Source organism: Podarcis muralis, chromosome 14, assembly GCF_964188315.1.
Source record: "Podarcis muralis chromosome 14, rPodMur119.hap1.1, whole genome shotgun sequence".
NCBI classification, from domain to species: domain Eukaryota; kingdom Metazoa; phylum Chordata; class Lepidosauria; order Squamata; family Lacertidae; genus Podarcis; species Podarcis muralis.
Window position 1 is genome coordinate 25,886,037 of NC_135668.1, and position 24,023 is coordinate 25,910,059.

The window sequence follows — 24,023 nt, forward strand, 5'->3', positions numbered from 1 at the left end:
ATTAACCATCACAAAAGAATGGCCAGGCTGCCCCGGTAATGCAATCAGTGACCATTATCAGGTATCCTGGCAGACAGGATTTCTGCTGTAGACCGCCTCCTTCTGGGATGTATGTATGATGTTTTGGGGGGTGGTCTTGGGCTATAGGGTGGGCAATTTCAAAAGTCTATATAAGGGTTCAGGGTTCACCTCCCTCTTGCATCTGGTGAGTGGGACCCTGTTGCGACAGTTCCTTGAATAAAGATCAGGCTTACTAGCCGCTTTGCTCCTCAATATACTCTGGTTGACCTATGTTTTCTGCTACCGATAGGGAACCCACTTAAGGATTCTATACGGGCGCCAGAATACCCCAAAAGGGAAAAGGAGCAGTTTTTCTTAGAGAGAGAGCAAGGATATCTTTGTATGATGTACATTACCTGATTTGTTTTCCTGCGCCCTCGGCCCCCCAAACTCCTATTCATGAATCTGTCATCTGCACATTTGTAACAGCTCTCATACATGTACACACCTCAGCTTAACTGTAGCTTCTGTTTTCTAAATGGATGGAAGCTGATTTGAGGTGAAACAGATCAAACAGCAGTATTTTTTAAAGAAACTACATGATATCTATGGATTGTGGCTAATGTCATGTGTAAAGGTAAAGGTAAAGGGACCCCTGTCCATTAGGTCCAGTCGTGGCCGACTCTGGGGTTGCGGCGCTCATCTTGCTTTATTGGCCAAGGGAGCCGGCGTACAGCTTCCGGGTCATGTGGCCAGCATGACTAAGCTGCTTCTGGCGAACCAGAGCAGCACACAGAAACGCCGTTTACCTTCCTGCCTGAGTGGTACCTATTTATCTACTTGCACTTTGACGTGCTTTCGAACTGCTAGGTTGGCAGGAGCAGGGACCAAGCAATGGGAGCTCACCCCCTCGCGGGGATTCGAACCGCCGACCTTCTGATCAGCAAGTCCTAGACTCTGTGGTTTAACCCACAGCGCCACCCGCATCCCAATGTCATGTGTACTCAACTTCAAATACCAGTGGTAAAGAGTGCATTGGAGCAATGTGGGCACAGCATAAGTCACACTCAAAATAAACCCATTGAAATCAATGGACTTTTGTGGTGACTTCATTGCTTCCACTCTGAGTTAGGCAATCATCAAATAACACAAATAGACATACATTGCCATCTAATCATAGTACAGTTGTACCTTGGATCCCAAACGCCTTGGTACTCGGACGTTTTGGCTCCTGAACGCCACAAACCCGGAAGTGGGTGTTGTGGTTTGCAAACGTTCTTTGGAACCCAAACATCCGATGGGACTTTCGCGGCTTCCAATTGGCTGCAGGAGCTTCCTGCAGCCAATCAGAAGCCGCGTTTTGGTTTCCAAACATTTTGGAAGTCAAATGGACTTCTGAAACAAATTCCATTTGACTTCCAAGGTACGATTGTAATGTGAGTCTCACCTAATTCCCAAACTATTGTTGTGAATGAAAACACAGCTATCCTTTGAGAGTCACACTTCTCCCAATTTTGCAATGCTGGTCTCTATCCAAAAACAGGCACAGTAATGTGTATATTACAGGAAAACTATGCATAACAATGGCATATATACCACTGAAAATAATGTGCAACAATGCGGGATGTTAGGGAAGGTTGCTTGTGAAAAATGAGTATCACAGGCAAAGTTTCATCCAAATATGTGCAAATTAGCAGAAATTTGCCATGAAATGCTGGTGAATTTTCCATGATGAAAAATTGATGTGCAAACGTAGAGAACAGAAGGGGGTGGGAATGTGAAATGGAGAGAAACCAAAACATACTGATTTCTTCATCCTCAGCTGACTGGTGGCAGGCAACTCAAAGCCCAGGCCCTTCTCTCTTCTTAGGGGTCTTTGTATTCTGACCTGGCTTGGACCAGTGGGCAGCCCTTCAGAGAGAGGAATATGAGGCAGGGCACTAGATCACCTTGAGAGCAGGAGAAAAGGGGGAAAGTGGAAGCTCTTCTTCGTCTTCTTTGTCTCTTCTTGTTGTTGTTTAGTCATTTAGTTGTGTCCGACTCTTCATGACCCCATGGACCAGAGCACGCCAGGCACTCTTGTCTTCCACTGCCTCCCGCAGTTTGGTCAAACTCATGCTGGTAGCTTCAACAACACTGTCCAGCCATCTTGTCCTCTGTTGTCCCCTTCTCCTTATGCCCTCAAACGTTCCCAAAATCAGGGTCTTTTCCAGGGAGTCTTCTCATGAGGTGTCCAAAGTATTGGAGCCTCAGCTTGAGGATCTGTCCTTCCAGTGAGCACTCAGGGCTGATTTCCTTAAGAATGGATAGGTTTGATCTTCTTGCAGTCCATGGGACTCTCTTACTTGGCCTCAACTTTTCCTCAAGCTGGCTTTGAATTTGTCTTTCACCTTCTGGATTTACTATGACATTCCTCCCCCAATTCATCTCTTGCTCCTTTTACAGAGTCCTCTCTGCCCTGTTTGAATTCATTTAGCTCCAGCCACTTTTAATTTCCTATCAGCAATGAGAGAGAGAGAGAGAGAGAGAGAGAAGATGCGTTCCTTCACTTGCTTCTCTCCCCCTTCAAAGCCTCTTCTGATAAAACCAAAAGCCCACAGGCAACATTTTTCATTCATTTCATTCTCTGAATCTAATTTGAGCAAATGTGCCACGAATGACAAACTTAAGCAGCCAGGAAAAAAATAGGTTTCCAGACCTCGAGGCTAGAAGTTTTAAACGTTTAAAAAAGAAAAAAGAAAAATCCAAACACCATTGAGTTTGTTTGTTTTGGGGGTAAATTATTATTTTGGGAGATAAAAGCCAGTTTCAAAAGTCTTGCATCCCCATGTGCCTCAATCTCAAAGGAGACGGAGAATCAACAGCTAATATTTCAAATATTGGTACAACAATATGGGCAGGAATTAATTGTATGGAAAATTTTCAGCTCCCACCAAGACAGAGACAGTCATTCCAAAAGGCTCCCATTCTTTACAGCAATAGTAGAAGAAGAATGATGATGATGATGTAATATTTTATTATTTATATGCTGCTTATCAAACACCAAACATTAAAAACTTCCCTATAAAGGGGTGCCTTCATGGAAGTGATTCCTAAGGCATTATTCTAAAGGTATTTCCCTACTTTTAGGCTGCAATCCTGGATGCAGTTACCTAAAAGCAAACCCTACTGAAATCAATGGGACTTCCTTCTGAGTAGACGTTAAGGGACTTGCACCATCAATTATCTGGAATATCCCTCGAACTGGTTAAATATCCCCCTGAGGTGTTGCCTGATCTCAAGCTGCTGTCACTCATCTCACATCAGAGGGACAGCTCAACAGATCTCGGCAGCAAGGGAGGCTGGTGGGCTTGAGCACACAAGACTGAAAGAACAGAAATCATAACTAGGTGTTGTTTTTCTAATGGTTTGCCTTCCCAGTTATGAGTCTCCCCTCCTTTAGCCTCCGGCAGTTTGTCTTGCACTTCACAAAACACATTCTTAAGAGATGGATGGATGGAAAGAACTATTTAAAAAAAAAGAAAAGATGATGCATATTTCCCAGCTAACAAATAAAGGTTAATGATAGATTTATGGCTGCATTTAAATCAGTTTCCCTTCTGGGCAAGTAAGTAACTTGCTGATCACGAAGGGGACTGTGCTTAGGGATGCTTGCAGGTGAGAACTGCAATCGCAGAACCGTTTTGGAGCACTTTTCTCAAGACCTTTGGCTCAGCCGTTCTGCAAGAACTTGAGAAGAGCCCTGTTAGGTCAGATCAAGGGGGCAAACTGAGCCCAGTATCCTGTTTCCAACAGTGGATGGCCAAATTCCACCGTAAAACCAACAGCCAGGCCAGTGGAGGAAGAGCCTTCATTCACTGTGTGACTCCATTGTGTCTGTGTCACATGGAGATACTACCTTTGTAAATTCCATTTAGCTGTTATGAACAGGAGTGCTTGATATGCCTATATTGAATGTTACTAGGGTGCCTCTTGATATTAGACCTACACAACTAAAGGGGATTAAAGCACTAAAGAGGATTAAAGCACCTGTTGTTGCTTGTTGTTAATTTATACCCCACCTTTCCCCCTGATGGGACTCAAGGCAGTTTACAGATAAAAATAAGAACCACTAAAAACGGGGGGGGGGGGGACAATAATTAAAAACATTTAAACATTGGCTGAATTTAAATCTATATACATATATAAAAATCTCTTTGAAATATACCAATAAAAACAGCACCGTATCAGCTTTTTCATTAAAAGCAGTCAGTTACTAGACGCTTGAGGGGAAAATAAAATCTTCGCCTGCCAGCAGGGCAGCAAGGAGGGAGCCAGTCGAGTTTCTCTAGGGATGGAGTTCTAGAGCCTGGGAGCAGCCACCAAAAAGGACCTCTCCCGTGTCCCTACCAAGCGTTCCTGTGAGGGTGGAGGGACGGATAGAAGGACCTCCCCTGATGATTTCAAAAGCCAAGCAGGTTCTTATGAGGAAATACAGTCTTTCTGATAGCTTGGATCTAAGCTGTATAGGGCTTTATACAGGTCAAACCAGAACTTCTAATTGTGTCATTGTCATGCAAAAGATGGAGCACATTTGTTCTCTGCAGTAAGGCTAGAACAAATGTAAAGGAAGCAAATTTAACTGTATTTCTGTTTAAGACATTCTTTCTAACTTTACATCTATGCCTGCAAATTAGCACATGCCATTTTTTTGCAAATCTGCATCCACTTTTCTCTTTTTTCTGGTGATGCACAAGTGACCCATGGCAGGGCTTGCGGAGTTGAATTTTTTAAAAAAACCTAAGCATTTGACGACTTCTTCTGAATAATAATAATTTGAGACCCATCTCTGAAATGTCCATATGTGTGTAGTCAGTCATCCCTGTGACCTTTTTGCTTGGATTCCTCCTCTTCCCTCCCCAGCAAAAAAAAGAAACCCAGCTTGGGAAGTCTACAGGAGGCCAAACCCAGTACCAGCATTTTGATCCTGTGACACTTTGCAAGTCCATTCTTGAATCAGCGTGGGTTGCGCTCTTGTTCTATCAACGTTTGGAGCATATATTTACTGAGACATTTTTCACAGCTGCGGAGCAAGATTCTTGCTTGGAAGTTGGTTCCACGCAGCTTGGCTGTTTTTCGTGTTCAAGGAGCTGCCCCCCCCTCCCCTCCTGCTCCCCTTTCCATCGTCTCCCTCTATGCAATTGCAAAGAATCTTTTGGCTAGTGCTGCTCCAAGGAAGTCACGCAGGTATGTACTTGTTGGATAGTGCCCTCGCAGAAGACAGATGCTAATTTGTCACACCTTAGATCAAGCAGCAGATATACTGCCTTGGGACATTAGCCAGATTTCATCTTCCACTCCTTGCTGTTTAAGCTTTCTGGTAAAATAGTGTTGTCAGAGAAGTCAGCCTTTCTGGTGAGGGAGGAGTAATCATAGACCACATTCATACCATGGTTTTAAAGCACTACGATACCACTTTAAACAATCGTAGCTTCCCCCAAAGTATTCTGGGAATTGCCATTTGTTAAGGGTGCTGAGAGTAGTTAGGAGAAACGTATTTTCCCTCCCACAGCTACAAATTTTCAGAGTGGTTTAACGATCAATCCCTCTTCACAGGGAACTCGGGGTCAGGGAAGTAATGTGCACATTAAAATGCTGTCAAATTTGTGTGAGGAGCTTTCAAGGAAAAGTTTGCAAACTGATGCATAAATCAAGAGTGGAACAGCGAGAAACTGAAATGGACAAATTTGCTCCAATGGAGATACTTAGCATTAAGGAGGAACAACTCCCTAATGCTAAGTTCATCCATTAGAGCAAATTCTTGGGACAAATGTCCCAGTTGCCCCATGGATTTTGCCTCCTTCACTGCAACTATTAAATTATATCTTCTGAGATCTCAAACTGCTTAACCGTTCTTCCTGTTAGGAAGGTCTCACTTCGCTTTTTGCCTTTTCATTGTCTAAACCTTCAATTTCAAACAGTTTGCGTGTTAGAAGTTCATTGTATTGATGCTGTTGCAATGACAGCCATTTTATTCTTCCACCTCCTGCTCTTAAGAGTTCTGGTCGTAATTATGCTACCGTACTCCAGAGAAGCTTTCTAGATGCTCATCATCCGCTGCGAGGCTGCTTATTATGTCTTCCTAACACAGGTTCATTAGGATTACATTATTATTTACTTATTTTTAAAGATGGCTCTGGGGTAGAATATATGTCAGCATTAGTTGTTTCGTTGGACTTGGCATTTAATTGTAGCTGCAGGAACCAAATTGCAAGAAGCGATATTGATCTGATAAGATGGATGTCTTGCAGGAGAGATGGGTTGCTTGTTTGAGCTGTCTTGACAAGGGCTGCAAATTGAACATTCACTAGAAAAGCTATATGAAAAAGAAAGGTCATACCATATAAAGATAGTTACCCATTCCTTTGCTCGCTCCACTTGCCCACACCACCTACCCCTTTGCCCTCCCCCCACACCTGACCTAACCCCTGCCTTTACACTCCCCTGTCCTCTCACCTATTCCTATACCCCCACAATCCCTCCACAGCTCTCTCTTCCCCACCCCCACCCATATTTCATGGTGCCTGCCATTCCTCATGCTCCAGCTGATGTGGCCCTCTATTGGTGGCCACTCAAACTGCAGAGACTGACAACATCCTACATTTTGATGTATATAGGAAGAAATATACAGTGGTACCTCAGTTACAGACGCTTCAGGTTACAGACTCCGCTAACCCAGAAATAGTATCTTGGGTTAAGAACTTTGCTTCAGGATGAGAACAAAAATTGTGCTCCGGCGGCACGACAGCAGCAGGAGGCCCCATTAGCTAAAGTGGTACCTCAGGTTAAGAACAGTTTCAGGTTAAGAACGGACCTACAAAATGAATTAAGTTCTTAATCCGAGGTACCACTATACATGGGTTGGGGGGGGGGAGAGACCAAGAAATAAGAACTCAGACCTGATTTGAGTCAACCACTGCAGACGTTTCTTTCCCCTCCCCGCAGGGCAGGAAGCATCACATTTTATGAGCCAATGGGCACATTTGCAAATTGCAGAAAATGTTGTGGGCATCTTGCATATACTGCAACCAAGCAGCACACACAATCCTATTCCATTGGCTACAACAGAATGCTTCTTTGAAACCTCATTTCAGAGGGTGGAACCAAGCAGGCACCAGGCAAGTCTCTATGGGTGCATGGGCACCGGTGGGTTCCACACCGGTGACCCCAGCCCTTGGGAATCATAGGGGCTCTAGTTCCTTCAAGGAAATTGGGGACTCTGGGAGTGAGTTCACTGCACGTTTACCAAATCACAATCTCCAGGGTTCCTTGGAGATTGCCATGAGAGATAAAGTGGTTATATAAACCAACCTCCTCCCTTTTGACTGCTTTCTAGCAACAGGGCACACCCCTTGTCTAATGAGCTGGAAGATGGGCCAATTTGCAGAATGCAATAATAGCCTGGCGTTGTGCATGGTTGTGTGATCATGAGTAGGAACTCTGGCATTTTGAGACATTTGAGGACATAAGAGGAACATAAGAACAGCTTTGCTGGATCAGCCCAGTGGCCCACCTAGTCCGGCATCCTGTTCTCCCATTGGCCAACCAGATACCTGTGGGAAACCCACAAGCAGGACTTGAGCGCAATGAGATTCTCCCTACTTGCAGTTCCCAACAACTGCCATTCAGAGGGATGCTGCCTCTGACAGTGGAGAGAGAGAACATAACCAGCATGGCTTATAGCCACTGATAGCTTTAAGTAAAGGTAAAGGGACCCCTGACCATTAAGTCCAGTCGTGACCGACTCTGGGGTTGCGGCGCTCATCTCGCTTTATTGGCCGAGGGAGCCGCCGTATAGCTTCCGGGTCATGTGGCCAGCATGACTAAGCCGCTTCTGGTGAACCAGAGCAGCGCACAGAAATGCCGTTTACCTTCCCGCTGGAAGGTACTTGCACTTTGACGTGCTTTTGAACTGCTAGGTTGGCAGGAGCAGGGACCGAGCGACGGGAGCTCACCCCGTTGCGGGGATTCGAACCGCCGACCTTCTGATCAGCAAGTCCTAGGCTCTGTGGTTTAACCTACAGCGCCACCCTTGTCCCATACTGATAGCTTTATCTTCCATTAATTCTTTCTGTGTCCTGATTGTGCAGAGCCACAATGTGTGAGCAAGACCTTGGGCTTTCTGGTTACACAGAAGTATGTGTGGGTGAGGAGAGAGACAGGACAAGACATTAAGGGTGAAGCTAAAACTACAGCCCCATTCCTTGCTCCACATGCTCCCGTCCTGCGCACAAGAAACACATGACTAGGGCTAATGGGGCTTCTACTAGTAAAGCAGGGGAAGAGTGTTCTTGTGATTGGCTTTGCATGTTTCCCATATGTATCTGGTTGGCTACTGTGGAAACAGGATGCTGGTTTCGGTGGGTTGCTGGCCTAATCCAGAAGCCTCTTACGTTCTTATGAAACAAACCTGAGCCAGTGATTTTTCAGTTTTATGAGAATTAAAGTGCATGTGTTTGTTTGAAAGGGAGGCTTTTTTAGAGGGGGGGAAATGCCCCCCGGTTATATTATGTATTTCAAATGTTTACTGTAAAACTCTCCACATGGTGAGAAGTATGCCATCTATTTACAGCAAGGTCTGTAAATATTGTACCAAGTCAAGATTCCTTTCACTTTCTTCACATGCTTTCTGTTTGCAGCCCTCTGATTTGAGAAGAAGCACAGCAGTCATATATAAACACTGGCAGGTCCCTATGAAATAAAAGCAGGTTAATGTAAATTCTTTTCGCCCTGGTCCTATGGGATGTTTATCCAAGTTCTGGGCATTGTTCTCATACACGCAATGCAGAATTTGAGGGTCTCCTTTAACCAGGAGGTTTAGTTTAGTTTAGTTTAGTTTTTAGTTTAGTTTAGTTTAGATGTGGGAGTTGCAGAATTTCTAATAGACGCAGCATGCATGTCATTCCTACCCCATAGCTCACCAAACGCATGGTGTAGGAAGCTGGTGAGAGTCCCAGCAAAAATGGGGCTGGGGTCCTAGGGAACTTTGGAGCAAAGACATTAGAGGGTTAATATAAAGGAAGCAGCATTTTATGGCCACGCTCTGCCTCCACCATTGGAGGTAGTAATGTCTCGGTGCCAGTTGTTAGAAACTGGAGGGGAAGAGATTGCTGTTGGGACTGGATGAAGCAATGGCTTCATCCAGCAGACACTCCTTAAGTTTCTATGTTCTTATTATGTGCAAGACAAGGGCTGCATTTGGAGGAGGGGGGGTTGTTGTTTTACTGGTTATAATGCTATTGCTTCTGTCTTAATTTGTAACATTACTTTTTTATCTGTATAGCCCCATGTCTTGCTAAATTACTTTCAAACCAGTGGGCATGGTGTGACGCAACAACAGTCATTGGACAGGGTGCCACTCCCCAAGCCTTTCCATGCATGTGTGCTTCTGTTTCCCCATGATTCACCATGCAGTATGCTGAAATACTGCCTAATGTATCACCGGGGGGGGGGGGTATGAAAAGCACTGGAAATGTCAAATGCAACATTCCTGTAATCTTCTGGAACCTAAGGCTATGTCTATGTTAAATATTAGACAGGTGCCATCTCACTTGCCTTTTTGGTGCCTACTGAAAATCTTCTTTTCCCAACAAGCTTTTTAAGTACAAATATTTCCCAGGCTGCCTCTGTATTGGATTTGTTTTTAGATGCTTTAATTGTTTTATTGCTTGTGTGTGTGCCCTGAATTTTACACTTCTACTACTAATAATAAGTAGTAGTAGTAGTAGTAGTAGTAGTAGAAGCTCCCAGGCAGCCACCCATCCAAGCATAGGCACCGACTCCTAGAGGCCAAGGCAGTTTCCCCACCCTGATGTATTTTTTGAGGGTGCCAGGCCCCTTCAATTTTTAGATGGCATTTGGCTCTGCCCCCTGGCTCCATGCGATGTCAGGACATCATGCAAAGTCAAATTGGGCCCCTCAAGCAGCTGGAGAAGCTGGTGCCTCTGCATCTGAGCAGTGACTGAACCTGCTTAGCTTCAGCAGGACAGGGACAGTATGAATGCTCAGTCCATATGCTGGCCTAACTTTGTGATACAAGCTTCACAAAGCGATAGGGATCTGAAACATGTCTCACAAGTCCAAGTACGGCACCCGAAGCACACTTGTGCCCATGAGCTACCCCAGGGATGGAGAAACTGTGGCTCTTCAGATGTTGTTGGACAATAGCTCCCACCATCCCTGACCAACTTTGATGAGAGTTGAAGTCCAACTACATCCCGAGTACCACAGGTTCCCGATTTCTTGTGCTACACAAACATGATAATCTTATGAACTCCTCCTCTTCTTCAGATATCACCATTCCTTTCTTTCCTTCAATAGCCCACAGCTAAACTTACCAGAGAGGACAGCATTTGGGCTCATCATCTTTGATCAGAGTCCCCCCCCCCCACTGTATACATAGTCAGCCAACGCTGAAAGTTTTGACTAAAGGGTGGTAAAACCACCCCAGCAGGGGGACTAGCAGGGACCTGCCTCAGATTTCCCATGTTGACATGGCTGCCTGTTCAAATTAAACATATTTCAACATGGCCGCTGGCCAAAAACACTAACAATGCCAAAGCTAAACACAGAATGCCTGCCTAGTTTCAAACAATCATGCCACCAACCCAGTGCTTACCATTCTGCAGCGTTTTGAAATGCAAATTTGTCTTCACTATGAGGGAAATTCACCAGAAACTATCTAAGACAGGAACAGTCCATGGGGTGCCCCTCAATAATATTGGTGGGCTCCAGTTCCCAGAAGCCCCAGCCAGAATGGCCAATTGTCAGGGTTTATGGGAGCTGAAGTCCAACAACTGGTTGGAATGACCGAGTGCAGAACAAATATTATGAGGCACCTGTAAGTGCCAGTTCTGCAGATTGAAGTGGTCAAGTGGGCACATGTGGGGCAAAGGCTCCTGCAAGTATGAACCAACTTCCTATGTTCCTAATACAATCCAGAGACAGAGACACTGCACAGCGATGTAAGGCTCATCTGTTTCAGCAAAACATAATGTGTGTGGCAGATTGATAAGGCCAGATTTCCCTGAGTCAGTCCTCATTCAAACAGAAGTTGTCAGCCACTGTTTTGTTTTTGTTTACCCTCTGCATCTGTTCTTAATACCGAAAAGCAAAATATGGGATTTATAGTGGGAAGAGGAATGCACTGACAGACCACTGGTATTTCATTTCAACCACAGGCATTGCTTTCTTGGGGCCATTTTGGGTCCATTCTATCCAGCACAAAGTCATGTAAATTGCTAGTCGTCTCCTGCATGCAGCTGAGACTCCGCTGTCTCCTGCAAATGCTTGTTGGATGGCCGTATACAGATGTTTCAAGCATTGTCCTGCCAAAATCTGTCTTTCCGTTTCTCCAAATTTGCCTTCCTCTGCAAAAGATGATTATATTTCCTGCTCTTATTTTTCAGGGCATTTTGAGGATTTGGTTAGGATTTATCCATTTTGTTCTTTTAAAATAAATTTTATTGACATCATCAGTGCTTTTTTTTCCTGGGGGTACTCAAGAGCACACACTACCGGCACCTTTCTTTCCTAGAAGGACTGGACATTCTTAACATCTACCGTATTTTTCGCTCTATAAGACGCACCAGACCACAAGACGCACCTAGTTTTTGGAGGAGGAAAACAAGAAAAAAAATATTCTGAATCTCAGAAGCCAGAACAGCAAGAGGGATCACTACGCAGTGAAAGCAGCAATCCCTCTTGCTGTTCTGGCTTCTGGGATAGCTGCGCAGCCTGCATTCGCTCCATAAGATGCACACACATTTCCCCTTACTTTTTAGGAGGGAAAAAGTGAGTCTTATAGAGCAAAAAATACGGTACTTGATGTTATTGGCATCTATCTGTAGATGCAGGGGATTGCACTCATCCGTTGCAGATTCAATTCCCAAAGGTACAGTAGAACTTCGACTTACGAACCGCTCTACTTACGTATGATTCCAGTTACGACCTTCAGTAGGTGCTTCAACTTATGAAGTTTCCTCTAGATACAAACAGAGGCTTTGCCAGCAGCACGGAGCTCACCCCGCCAGCTGCGGGAGCAGTGCTGAGGCCTCTGCTGCTGGGGAGAGGGCCCCCATCCCACCTCTGAAGCTGTGGAAGAGGTGCCACCTGCTAGAGGAACAGCAGGGCACACAATAGGCCCAAACCCCACCGAGGAACTAACCTGAGGAAGTCCAGAGAAGAACGTGGCCTGACAAGAAAAAAAGTGACCCTGGCCAAAGTGAATCAGCTCTTTACTGACCCTTGCCCCACCCCCAGCTTGTAGCCAGGTAAACCCACCCACCCTCAGTGCATTTAGGGGGGGGGTGTTAATTTTTTTCCATCTACAATACTGTCTTATTTATTTTATAGTACAGTACATTGATTATTGCCTTCATTTTATGGATCTGTGGTCTCGTTAGACAGTAAATCTGTGTTAAATTGCTGTTTTAGGGGGTGTTTTTCATCGTCTAGAATGGATCAATTCACTTTTCCATTACTTTATCTCGAAAAGTGCACCTCTACTTATGCATGTTTCTAGTTATGACCGGACCTCCGGAACGGATTATGGTTGTAAGTAGAGGTTCCACTGTATCTAGTTCTCCACTGTGAGAACATGGTGTGGATCTAGATGGTGCTTTGGCCTGATCCAGCGAGGCACTTCATATGGCTTCCAACAGCTGCCCCGAGGAATGCTGACGGAGGACTTAGGAAACTGCCTTTCCCCATTAGTCCATCTAGCTCAGGATTGAATACCCATGGGATAAAGGGTTGAGAGCACTGTTGCATGCAGGCTCCTGCTTGGCCCACATGGGGAAAAGGTGCTCTTCTAGATGGACCTGGGACCTGTCCCAGCAGCCAGGCTCTTCATATGGGAAGATGCAGTAACAGGGCTCCGGAGCGTTGCTCACATCCAAATCCTGGAGAGCAGAAGAAGCAAGGCAAGATGGGACTCAAAGCCAGGCAGCACATGACGCATACCCTTTCGGTTACCTTGCAGCTGAAATATGTGGGGCTTCAGCTGAGCCAGGCTCTGAGGATACACAGGGTGGGGTGGGGGAATCCCATTGTGTGCATTTAAGAGGTTTTTAAACTAGTTACTATGCCACAATAATTTTGTATGTTATCTACAGAAGATTGCCAAGGAGGCAGCTGGAACATGCTCCCTTTTCAGCCACCCATCCCCCATTTTTTTGGTGTCTCTCCCCCCCCCCCATTGCCTGCCCTGCTCTGTGTTATTAATGGGAGGCAGCTGGTTCCCATTAATGTTGGGGAAAGAGGTCTATTTTAATAATGGTTAAAATTGATGTGTGGGCTGGGAGAATTAGCCATTTGCACCTGGCCAAACTCAAGTATTTTGAAGCTGGGCTAATCATAAACAGGCCATTGTTGTTACTAAGGCTGTGCCGTATAATCTCCGTTTTCCATTTTTGGAGCGGCGCTAGCGATTTCGGTGGGGCGGGAGGGGATTTCTCCCCAACAATGGTTGCACTGTGAGAATATTCACCTCTCCCCTGTTCTGTTCAGTCCCATTGCTTCGCCAGCTGTTGCTTCTATAGCAAACCGGACCACTCTCCAGCCCCTCCAGCTGCATTTCCCTCTCCCTTCTGGGAATTGTCAGGGATCATTTTAGGGAGTTTGCGTGATCTCCTCCAGGTGCGGAAAGAAATGCAGTTATGCATTGTGGACTTACTCCTCGTCTCAGCCATGCACAGGGGAAATGCTTCCCTGATGTTCATGTGATCTGACGTCATGGGAAAGGGGTCGCTCCATGTGTGACAATGTGTCCACCCTGCAAGGAGGGAGCCTCGTGGGGCCAAAGTCTGGAAGAGCACATTAGACTGTTGCATCCTTTGAGCATGTGAATGACAAGCTTCTGCTTCATACAGGGCGATACTAGCTCCTTGCAGGCTATATCAATATGTGGGCAGGAGATATCATATGAACACTCCTAAACTGAACAGGACTGCATCACAAAGCAACAGTGAGGTCTTGTAATAATGTTACTGATGGCAAGTGAAGGCAGTGGCGTAGTGTTGGTTGCTGGTGTCCGGGGCCAGTGCATGCATGCTGGGCAGGGGGGATGTCAGTCCAGCCCTCGCTGCTGATACCACTGGAGTGACCCCACCAGAGCAAAGTGGCCCACACTGAGTTGCTTGCCCCCCTGTGCAGGGGGGAGGCCAACCAGTCACATAAACCTTGGCAGCTGGAGATTAGCACAGGCTGAGCTGCGCTGGGGGCGCCTGTGTAAGGGTGCCAGGTTCATACCCTCTCAAAAATTGTGTGCCCAAGGCCATGGCCCCCTTGGCACCCCACACACTACACCCCTGAGTGAAGGCAATTTCAAGCAACAAAGTGAACTCCACATCCCCCAGGAGCGGTTAAACGGAAATTGCTGTGAAGACCATATAACAATTTGCTACATTACTATTTCACCTTTCTTTCATCATGGAACAACTTGTTGTTGTTGTTGTTGTTGTTGTTGTTGTTGTTGTTGTTGTTTCCAACTATTCACATGTTCTTCCACCTCAGGAACTGGAATGATGGAAGAATGCAGAACCTTTCCATGGTGTGGGAGGACATCCTGAACCCAAGAGGCCCAGCAGTTAGTCTTTGACTCTGAAAAGAGCATCTAACAGGGGACAGATGTTCTGCCTTGCACTTGTGGGAACTTGCCTGAATAAATTGGGTGTTGGGAGAAAATAAAATTAAAAGAGGGGAGAAGAATAATGCCACTAAGGCAGGAGAGGGATAAATATACAATGCAGAGTGCAACATTTTTTGCTCACATTTTTCTCTCTCCTGGAAGAATTGCTGCTAGGCTAATGTGAACCCGGAGGAAAACAATTGCCCCAGCTGCAGGAGAAATGAGGCAATTTGTTAGGGAGATGACATTTTTAATGGGAAACACTTGCTGGAGGAGAACAAAAGGGCTTGTTTGGTTGGAAAGGATGCTCTCGAGTCTCCTCTCAAGTACGTGAAAAAGTCGTTTCGTTGAGGCATCAGACCCTGAGCAGCTGACTTTATGAGGCTCCAGATGTTACCCAGGCAGATGTGGAACAAATGGAATGCTCTCTCAAGCAACTGAAAGAGGGGAAGGCAGTGTCTCAGAGTGTCACTACAGAAAAGGGAGCTTGAAACTGGATCAATCTTTTGGGGACTCAAGTAAATAGACTTAAATTTGTTCCAGTTAATTGGAAGGTGGGAAAATGGCAGTGGACTAGAAACCCACAGCTTTTTAACATTTGTCACGGGGGAGCTGCTCAAATTTGCACTTCCCTCAAATATATCTGGGGTGCTATTTAAAGGATAGAGCTGGGTATATTTAGATGTCTGATTTTAGAATGGTACCCACCTCATTAATAATAGTGATACAAAGCTGCTGCAATACAGAGTAGGACCAATGGTCCAGCTTACTCAGTACTGGCAGTGGTTCTCCAGGATTTCAGACAGGGACCTTCCCAGCCCAACCTAGTACAGTCATACCTTGCTTATTGAACGGCTTAGTTGCTGAACAAATTGGCTCCTGAACGCTGAAAACATGGAAGTAAGTGTTCTGGTTTGCAAATGTTTCTCGGAAGCCAAACTTCTGACACGGCTTCTGCTTGAATGCAGGAAGCTCCTGCAGCCAATCGGAAGCCACGTCTTGGTTTTCAAATGGTTTCAGGAGTCGATCAGACGCTTGGAACGGATTATGTTTGAGAACCAAGGTACCACTGTAATGCCTCTGATTGAAACAGGGACCTTTGCATGCAAAGCAGGTGCTCTGCTATTAAGTTATTTACTGCTCTTCTCCCTGATGGTTTGCTCGTTTTCTGGCACACACACAAGTATTAAGGTGACTTAATAAAAGAGATGCAATTCAAACACAAAGTTTAGCTAAAACTTAAAGAAACCACTAAAATAGTGCCAAACCAATGACACCTGCGCGTATGAAAAATCTGACTCCTACAATATAACTATGTTCGTTCTTAAAATTAAACAAACCAGTGAAAGGTATTAACAGACAAATGCATAGGAGAAGAAAAGAGACTTTGCTTGGTGCAAAAAGGCAATTTATCCTTGGAGAGAGCATCCCAGGGGAATGCTAGGGAGAAAGTTATTGTGTTAACAACATTCAGAAAGCATACATCAGATACTGAGCAGCATTCTTACCATCAAGCCTGCAAAGTGATGATTTGCAAGACCTGGTGCAGAACTTCCATGCTTGTTTCAGTTTAAAGCCCAGATGGTGTCACTGTTGTAGATGTCACCTTTGCCTTAACACAAACTCCCAGAGGAAACTGTAGCCAGAGAATATTGGTCCTATGGCTAGAGCCTGGGAGGTTAGTTCACTATAACCTTGGTCAGACCTGCTAACACTGGCTAGGCAGTTGTTGTCTTATCCAATATATAATTGTTGCTTTCCATATCACCTCTGCAACTGTTTGCAGACCTAAGAAATATTAGTCACATGTGCATTTTCATTCACGGGCACACTGCATCACGGCAACCCCTAAGGTTTGGAACTCCCTCCCCAAAGAGGTGCACTTAACATCTTCATTGTACAGCTATTCTTGGCCAAACCTGGATGTTCAGAACAGACAATGTTTTCATGTGAAGGTTTTGATTTATTTTGGATTTTCTGGGTCTTCCTCTCTTATCTATCTATCTACCGTATCTATCTATCTATCTATCATCTATAAAATATCTATCATCTATCTATCTATCATCTATCTATCTATCTATCTATCTATCTATCTATCTAATCTATCTATCTATCTATCTATCTATCTATCTATCTAATCTATCTATCTTTCTTTCTGTCTGTCTATCTATAAAATAGCCAGTGGGTTTTCTTCAAATTTGTCTGGCTGTTTGTTTGTTTTAATAGGTGGATACTTGCTAACAATGACTCTGACTTCTGAGGTTAACAAACATCTGTATTTAATGTTTAATTGCTTTTTATCCCTGCCATTTTCTGCCTCGTTAAGAAACCCGTTGGTTAGAGAACATCAATAAATGGACAATTGCATCTCAAGCCAAACTCACCATGAAATCCCCTGCTTGTATAATAAACATGAGTCAATGCCTGCTTTTTTGAAGACTCCTATAAATTGTTTATGGCAGCAACGCAAAGTCTCATTGACTTCTTACAGCTCATAAACACTTGTGTTACAATTACTTTTGCTAAATGCACACAAGGAAAAAATAACCCGTTATGCTTGCTTATGATCATTATCCATCTGTTTGCAAACCAACAAGGCAAATCTGATTTATTGCTAGTTTATTATTATTATTATTTAAAGTCAAGCACACGTTCACACTGTGCCCACCACAAACACCCATGACTATTTCTGATGTGGTTAGAGTCCACCATGGAGGCTATAATCAAATCACCATTAAAAATGGTGCCTTTGGCTAGAAGGCTGGAACTGTACCCATAAGGGAGTCTCACACATTACAACCCAGCACATTAGAGGGCAGAAAACATTCAAATTAAAAAAAGAGAGAGGCTACTGACAGATGCAACATCATCACTTAGGAGGCATATCAGTGTTAACCTTGATATGTGGGCCATTGGGGGGGGCAGGAATTATTATGCAACAATGTATTGGGGATCAGGGTTTACAGATGGCATCTAGTAGCACCTCCCAGGAAGAAGGCCCCATTGCACCAACTTCTCAGTAGGCATGTGTTGGATTAGCAAGAGAGGCACTTTCAAACCTTACAAGTATCCCTTGATGTTTCAGGCAGTTATCCAGTGATGAACATGAATGAATGAATGAACAATATCATTTTTTTATCCTGATATGCCATCATATCTAGTAAGCTGAACCTTTGAATTGTCCCACTGATTGAATGCAAAGATTCAGGATGCTAGTTTTTTACTAACCATACCATCTCTTGATCAGTCTATCTGCCAAATCTCATAGTACAGCAACAGTGGCTGGAAGGAACTGCCAGCCTCTGCTCTCAGCAGGAATTTGCCGCACATGGATGGAATTGCCTTTGCAGTTTGGAAATGAGTGACAGGTAGCTAAGAGGAAACTGCCAACACGCCATCTTATCACATGTGCTTGTAGAAAAATAAACACAATTATTGTTAGTAAAGCTTGCAGCTTAGGTAAATTAGATTGGAATGAACACTTACAGTTTGTGGATTTCAAAGGCTTTATTCACACAGGAACTATTTACAGGATGAGTAGAGATGAGAGCAGACATCTTGAGAACAAAATGGTTCAGCTTTTAGATAGACAGGCTGCAAAACCAGTGTTGGCAAGATTGCTAGACAAACAGTGCCTTTGTGTGGTTTAAAGTAATACATGCATTAAGTACAAACTCAATAGAAGGAAGTGCATTTGCAGTTATGAATACATAAGTTCTAGTGCTTTGGGGGGGACCCACTTTTGGAGCACTTTTTAAAATTAATCTGCGGATCAGGCTAGATGCTGCATGATTCATGCAATTATCTCACCTTTTGTTTACACACAAACTGTGCACTTATTGAACTTTTTTAGCAAATAATTATACAGGTGTACAGCTTTACCATTTACCACAAGTATGCTGACTGCAAACTCTTTGAATATAATCTGTGAACAGTCCTCTAGTTTATCCCTGAATGTGGCTGTTTCTGAACCCACTTTATACTAAATTAGCAAATAATCTGCTAAAAAGATATGGCAGGAATGATTTGCAGGCCTGATGCATGGTTCCTCTCATCCATTCAAGGCAGAAGCTGCCACTACCCAGGCCATAAGGAATGCATTACAGAGCAATACATCAACCTCTGAAAGTCATTGAAAAAGGTCAGCAGCTGTGAACTCCTAGATTGCAAGAGTCCATTTTAGACCAGCGTCTTGTCTCCCAAAATAAATGATGAGAAAGTGTTACATCTTTTAAAATCAATCAGTCTAATAGTGATTGTTTCAGTTGTCTGAGTTTGCAATCCTAAATGCAGTGAGGTGGCGGGAGTTAGGGACTGAAAGTGATTGATCTGCTTCAAATTCTCACTTTGCCTTGCAAAAGATACAGCAGCTCAAGAATGCAATTCCCATCGACCTCTGGGCTCTACTTCCCCCCAAAGGTGTCTTTGAGAAGGTTTCCTTCATGGTTGGCCCTGGGTAACTTGCATATTGCAGAGGACTTTGTGTGGTGATCCATATGGGCCACTGGCCAAGATAGGCCCAATTGTGGAGTGGGAGGGTCTTTATTTAGAGGGCTTGTTAGCTTTTCTCTACCTAACATCTCATAATCTGAAGCCTTAATTACTTGGGATCCATTTGCCTGCTTACCCAGGACGTAGAGGTGACAAAGAAGCACCAGGGATTCAGTTCCTTCGGAGAAAAAAGTTTATTGTGATCTGCGCAGAGGCAACCAGCGGAATTGCTTCCAAAGGCTGGCCGCCCCTAATACACGTAAGCAAGCAGTTTTTATACCCTTGCAGCACCTCCCAACCACCCCACCACCAGTAACTCATCATATCATATTCCCCCATCTGCCTTCTTGCCTCATTGGGTGTTGCTAAAGCATTTTGGCAGTGCACTCCTTTCACTTATCAGCCAACCCTGCATATCTTGTTTGCTCCAGATGCATTTCTCCTCCTGCTCTCCGGGCGTTGCCTTCCAACGGTCAGTACACTCCCTGCCTATTCTCTTCAGAGTCTCTTCTTCCCTCTCCCTCCCTCCCTCCCTTATTCCCTCTCTCCGTTATTGGCCTACCAGTGGAGTTAGCAGCCCTAGACTGCTTTTTGCTCTTTCTCTCTTCTACATTATTCCTTTTGAGGTAGCCCTCTTCCCCTTAGGGTCTGTCTTCACTGCCTCCTACCTCCCCCTTTGTCTCTCCTCCTGTTTCTTTCCTTGCTCCCATTTTCTCCTTGTCTCCTCTGAGTTCCTCCTCGAATCCTTTCCCTTTCCTCTTTCTGCTTCCCCCTGGGACCAAGAACAAATACTCTGGGATTTTCAATGTGCCCAGGCACATGAAAACAGAAGATGCCAAAGGGCACATGGCTGTAACAACCATATATTGATACGAAGAATTTACAATAGAATGGGCAAAATATTATTATGACTGCAAGGCTTACAAAGAACCATATAACACAAAAATATTATTGTTGTAAACAGCTGGTGACAGGCTTCTGCATGAAGGTTCTGTTTTGAGAAATCTTCAGAGGACAACTGCAGAAAACTTTCCCCGTAAGAAATGGTCAAGCATTCACGCTCCTTAGTTTTTCAGGGAGGTATCCATATGCCACCCAAACACTCACAACCTCAAACGTGTTTCAAGGCTCTGATTGGCATTGCCAGAACTGGGAGGACTTCAGGAATGTCTCGCTCTCCAAAGCCACGAGACAAACAAAACTATTGCTGCATGTCCCCTCAGCATCCTATTCGCCCAGCCTTTCATCAAGGAACTTCCAATACACTTGTAAGACATACTCAGGCTTTCAAAAAACGTATTTCAAAAACTACTGCTCTATGTGGATAAACCGAGGCACACCACAATCTGTGGATAGCCTGGCTCTCTGAAGAACCATTTACTTTGGGATGCACTCAACTTGTGTAGTTTCCAGTTGATGAATAGTTCTACCAGTCATTTTAAGCAGCTGAGCTAACTGATGAAATCTCTTTAAGTGTCCAACTGCTTCATGCTAAGGAAGACATTTACATTTCCCTTAGCTCACTTTGAATTCTGCTTTCATAGAATCATATAATTGTACAGTTGGAAGCAACCCGAGGATCATCTAGTGCATCACCCTTGCAATGCAGGAATCTCAACTAAAGCATCCATTACCAGGGCTTTTTTTCAGCAGGAACCTGCAGGAACTCAATTCTATCCCCCTCTTGCTATACCTCCAAACCACCACCAACTTCAGTTTCTTTGCTGGTAGGTCCTGTCTGCAGGGCTTCCGCCAGGATTCCTATCTGCACTAACCCACTAGTGTTCCAGTTAGTATGGCATTCAAACCAGAAGCTTCCTTTTCCAACGTGTCAATTCTGCCAAAGATTCCCTCTACTGTTTGTTTTGTCAAGAGACACTGGTCGCCTACAAGTTCCCACAGCGACTGAATTTCAGTCTTTGTTGTGTCCGAGTCTGTTATGCCCAAACTGATATTACGCATTGTTGAGGTTTCGTTATATGGAGGAAGCTGAGGTTGCCTGGCAGCTCCTAACAAGTCTAGATCAATTGACGAGTTAGCTAAGCTTTCATTGGAGGCTCGTGTAGCAAAACCTTTCACTTAGGAGAAATTGAAGGAGAAATCAGTGGGATAGTTGGAGAGATGTCCTGGTCTGGTGCACTGCATGCCTTTGTAGACTCTCACAGATGCCCCATCCGCATCTGTTGCATAAATTGCCATCAAATAATATTGGGGACATAATGCTAGCGGAAATAAACCTATCCAAAAAGAAAAAGAAAGGCGTGCAACTACCATATGTGTCATGCCCCATTTCTAAATGGTAGACATCAACACATCTGGTTGCATTCTGGTAGGTGGGATTATCTGCCTTCCTATCATTCTTGGCATATTTTCATGGTTAGACTAGAAACATATCTGCGGGAGATTTAAGTTACATCCCCAGCACAAAAATAGGATACACCAGATTTGCATTTCTCGTTGCTTATTGCTTCTACAGTACCTGCAAAGCTTTTCTGAAACATCTCTTTTCTCTACAGCATTTAAATACCCCGTGGTTGCTGAGAGCCAAGGAAGCACTAATCTGCATCTTTTCAAGGAATGGCTGCACACACCCCATTAATACATTCTTTATATTCAGTGAAACAGCTCTCAAAATTCGATAGTAATTTGGGAGCCTGAACATAAATGGCTGCCTGCTGTTATTTCAGTGTCACTTGAAGTTGAGTAACCATCAAGGCTAAATAGCAAAGTGCGAATTAAATTCATAGAAGACTTAAGAAATGCATCTCTTCTCAGCTGGATGTGGGTCTGCCAGTAACGACAATAACTTTAATCAATATCATTAAAGAGAGAGAAGGAGAAGGGAGAGGAAAATAACTTTATTAAAGGAGCAGCAAGTCCTTTGGGAACATTTTCTCACATGTAAGAAACTGCATGAGCTCATGTTGTGGTAAGGAAGCTACAACCATCCTTGGATGGTGCAGATTGCTTTTGCTCCAATCTGAGTTCAGGCCTGGTCATGGGACTGAGTTGGCCGCTCTGATGAACAACCTTTATGGAGAACTCCTGTTCCAACGAAAGAAGAGTGGCAGTCAAAGATGATGGACTTTGCGGAACTGGCGAAGCTGACGGGGAAAATCCGAAACCAGTGTGATCAAGCATTCCAAAAAGACTGAACTAAATTCATACAATATTTGAAGGACCACTGTAAGCATTTAACAACACTAGCAGGGTTGTAAGAAGACTTGTAATGATTATTGTTTTTCCCTTTTTTATATTTATTTTAAAAATGAGACATTTTGAATGAGTGAAACATAAATTGGAAAATGATATAAAGGTCAGCTTGGGAAACCATGAGACGGGGGGGGGGGAGGGGAGCCGAAAGGCTCTTAAGAGCTAAAGAAGTAAAGTGGATAACAGATGATGTTTAAATATTATAAAATGGAAAATTAATAAAAACGAAGTTGAAAAAAATATGGAGAACTTCTGTTTCTTGATCTCTCTGTGGCTTTTGATTCCATTCTCTTGGACCAGCTCCATGGAATGGGAATTGGGGGTACAGTGGTTCTGGCCTTACCTATGGGACTGAGGTCAGAAAGTAGAAATAGGTGAGAGGTTTCACTCCTGGCAGTTACATTATGGGGTGCTGCAGGGTACTGTTTTATCCCCAATGCTATTTAATTATTTACCTGAAGTAGTGGCCACGAGATGACCCATGCTAGAGATCATTAGGAAAGGAATTGAAAATGAAACTGGCAGTACAGTGGTGCCTCGCAAGACGAAATTAATCTGTTCTGCGAGTTTTTTCGTCTTGCGAAGCACGGCTATTAGCGGCTTAGCGGCTTAGCGGCTTAGCGGCTATTAACGGCTTAGCGGCTTTAAGAAAAAGGAAACAAACTCGCAAGAACTCGCAAGACGTTTTGTCTTGCAAAGCAAGCCCATAGGGAAATTCGTCTTGCGGAACGACTCAAAAAATGGAAAACCCTTTCGTCTAGCGAGTTTTTCGTCTTGCGGGGCACCACTGTATTAGAACTTCATTATGCAAATCTATGGTGTGGTGACATTTGGAATACTGTGTACAGTTCTGGTTGCCTCACCACAAAATGGATATTATAGCAGTGGGAAAGGCTCAGAAAAGGGGAATCAAAATAATCAAGGGGACGGAAAGACTCCTTTATGAAGAAAGGTTTCAACTTTGGGGACTTTTTCTCTTGGATTAAAAAAAAGACAAGTGGTAACACGATAGCCCTCAGCACCTTGGGACCAGCTTACTTGCAAGATCACTTCACCTCGTTGTGCCCATTTGACTACTTCAGTCTGTGGAACCAGCACTGTTAGCAGGCACCACAGAAATGTGTATAAATTGCTCTATGGATGGAACAATCTGTTAGATAGCATAAGACCCTGGGAGTATCACAGCTTCAGATCTTTGCTGGCACAGTGTTCAAACAGGAGCACCATCTGAATCACAGATGGTTGGGATTAATATTGCAAACAGTTGCAAAGCCAGCAGGAATGACACACCCTGCCTTGGTCACCACTTTCTCTGTTGGGCTTCCTAAAAGACAGTGGTGGCAGATGTCCATTTGGATTGGTAGGGCAGAAGTCAGGGAGCTTAACAGTAGAGGGAGCCAGAGCCAATGGCAGGCAGAACCGACAAATTCAAGTTTTCACCTGCTCTCCTCCCTGCTTTCTACAACGACAACCAAGAAACTCAGCAGGAGGAAGGAGGCAGACAATGTCACCCCTTGGGCTGGTTGAATTAAGGCAGGCAGGTCAAAAAGTTGGCTGGGGGCAGATGATGGTGGAGCAATGCCCCGTTCACCTTAAAGAATCAGTGTCTACTGCTATAAGATAAAGTGAGAGCAAGGCATGTGGACCAAGG

At 44.3% G+C, this 24,023-nt stretch overlaps 1 long non-coding RNA gene across 1 annotated transcript; it reads left to right on the forward strand.

The window, feature by feature from the left end:
* The first annotated feature begins 4,906 nt into the window (after positions 1 to 4,906).
* Positions 4,907 to 22,828, forward strand: LOC144325519 (uncharacterized). The gene is made up of 3 exons (XR_013390691.1): positions 4,907 to 5,226; positions 19,300 to 19,418; positions 21,676 to 22,828. It is a non-coding gene; the product is annotated as an uncharacterized LOC144325519 (long non-coding RNA).
* Positions 22,829 to 24,023: the final 1,195 nt, after the last annotated feature.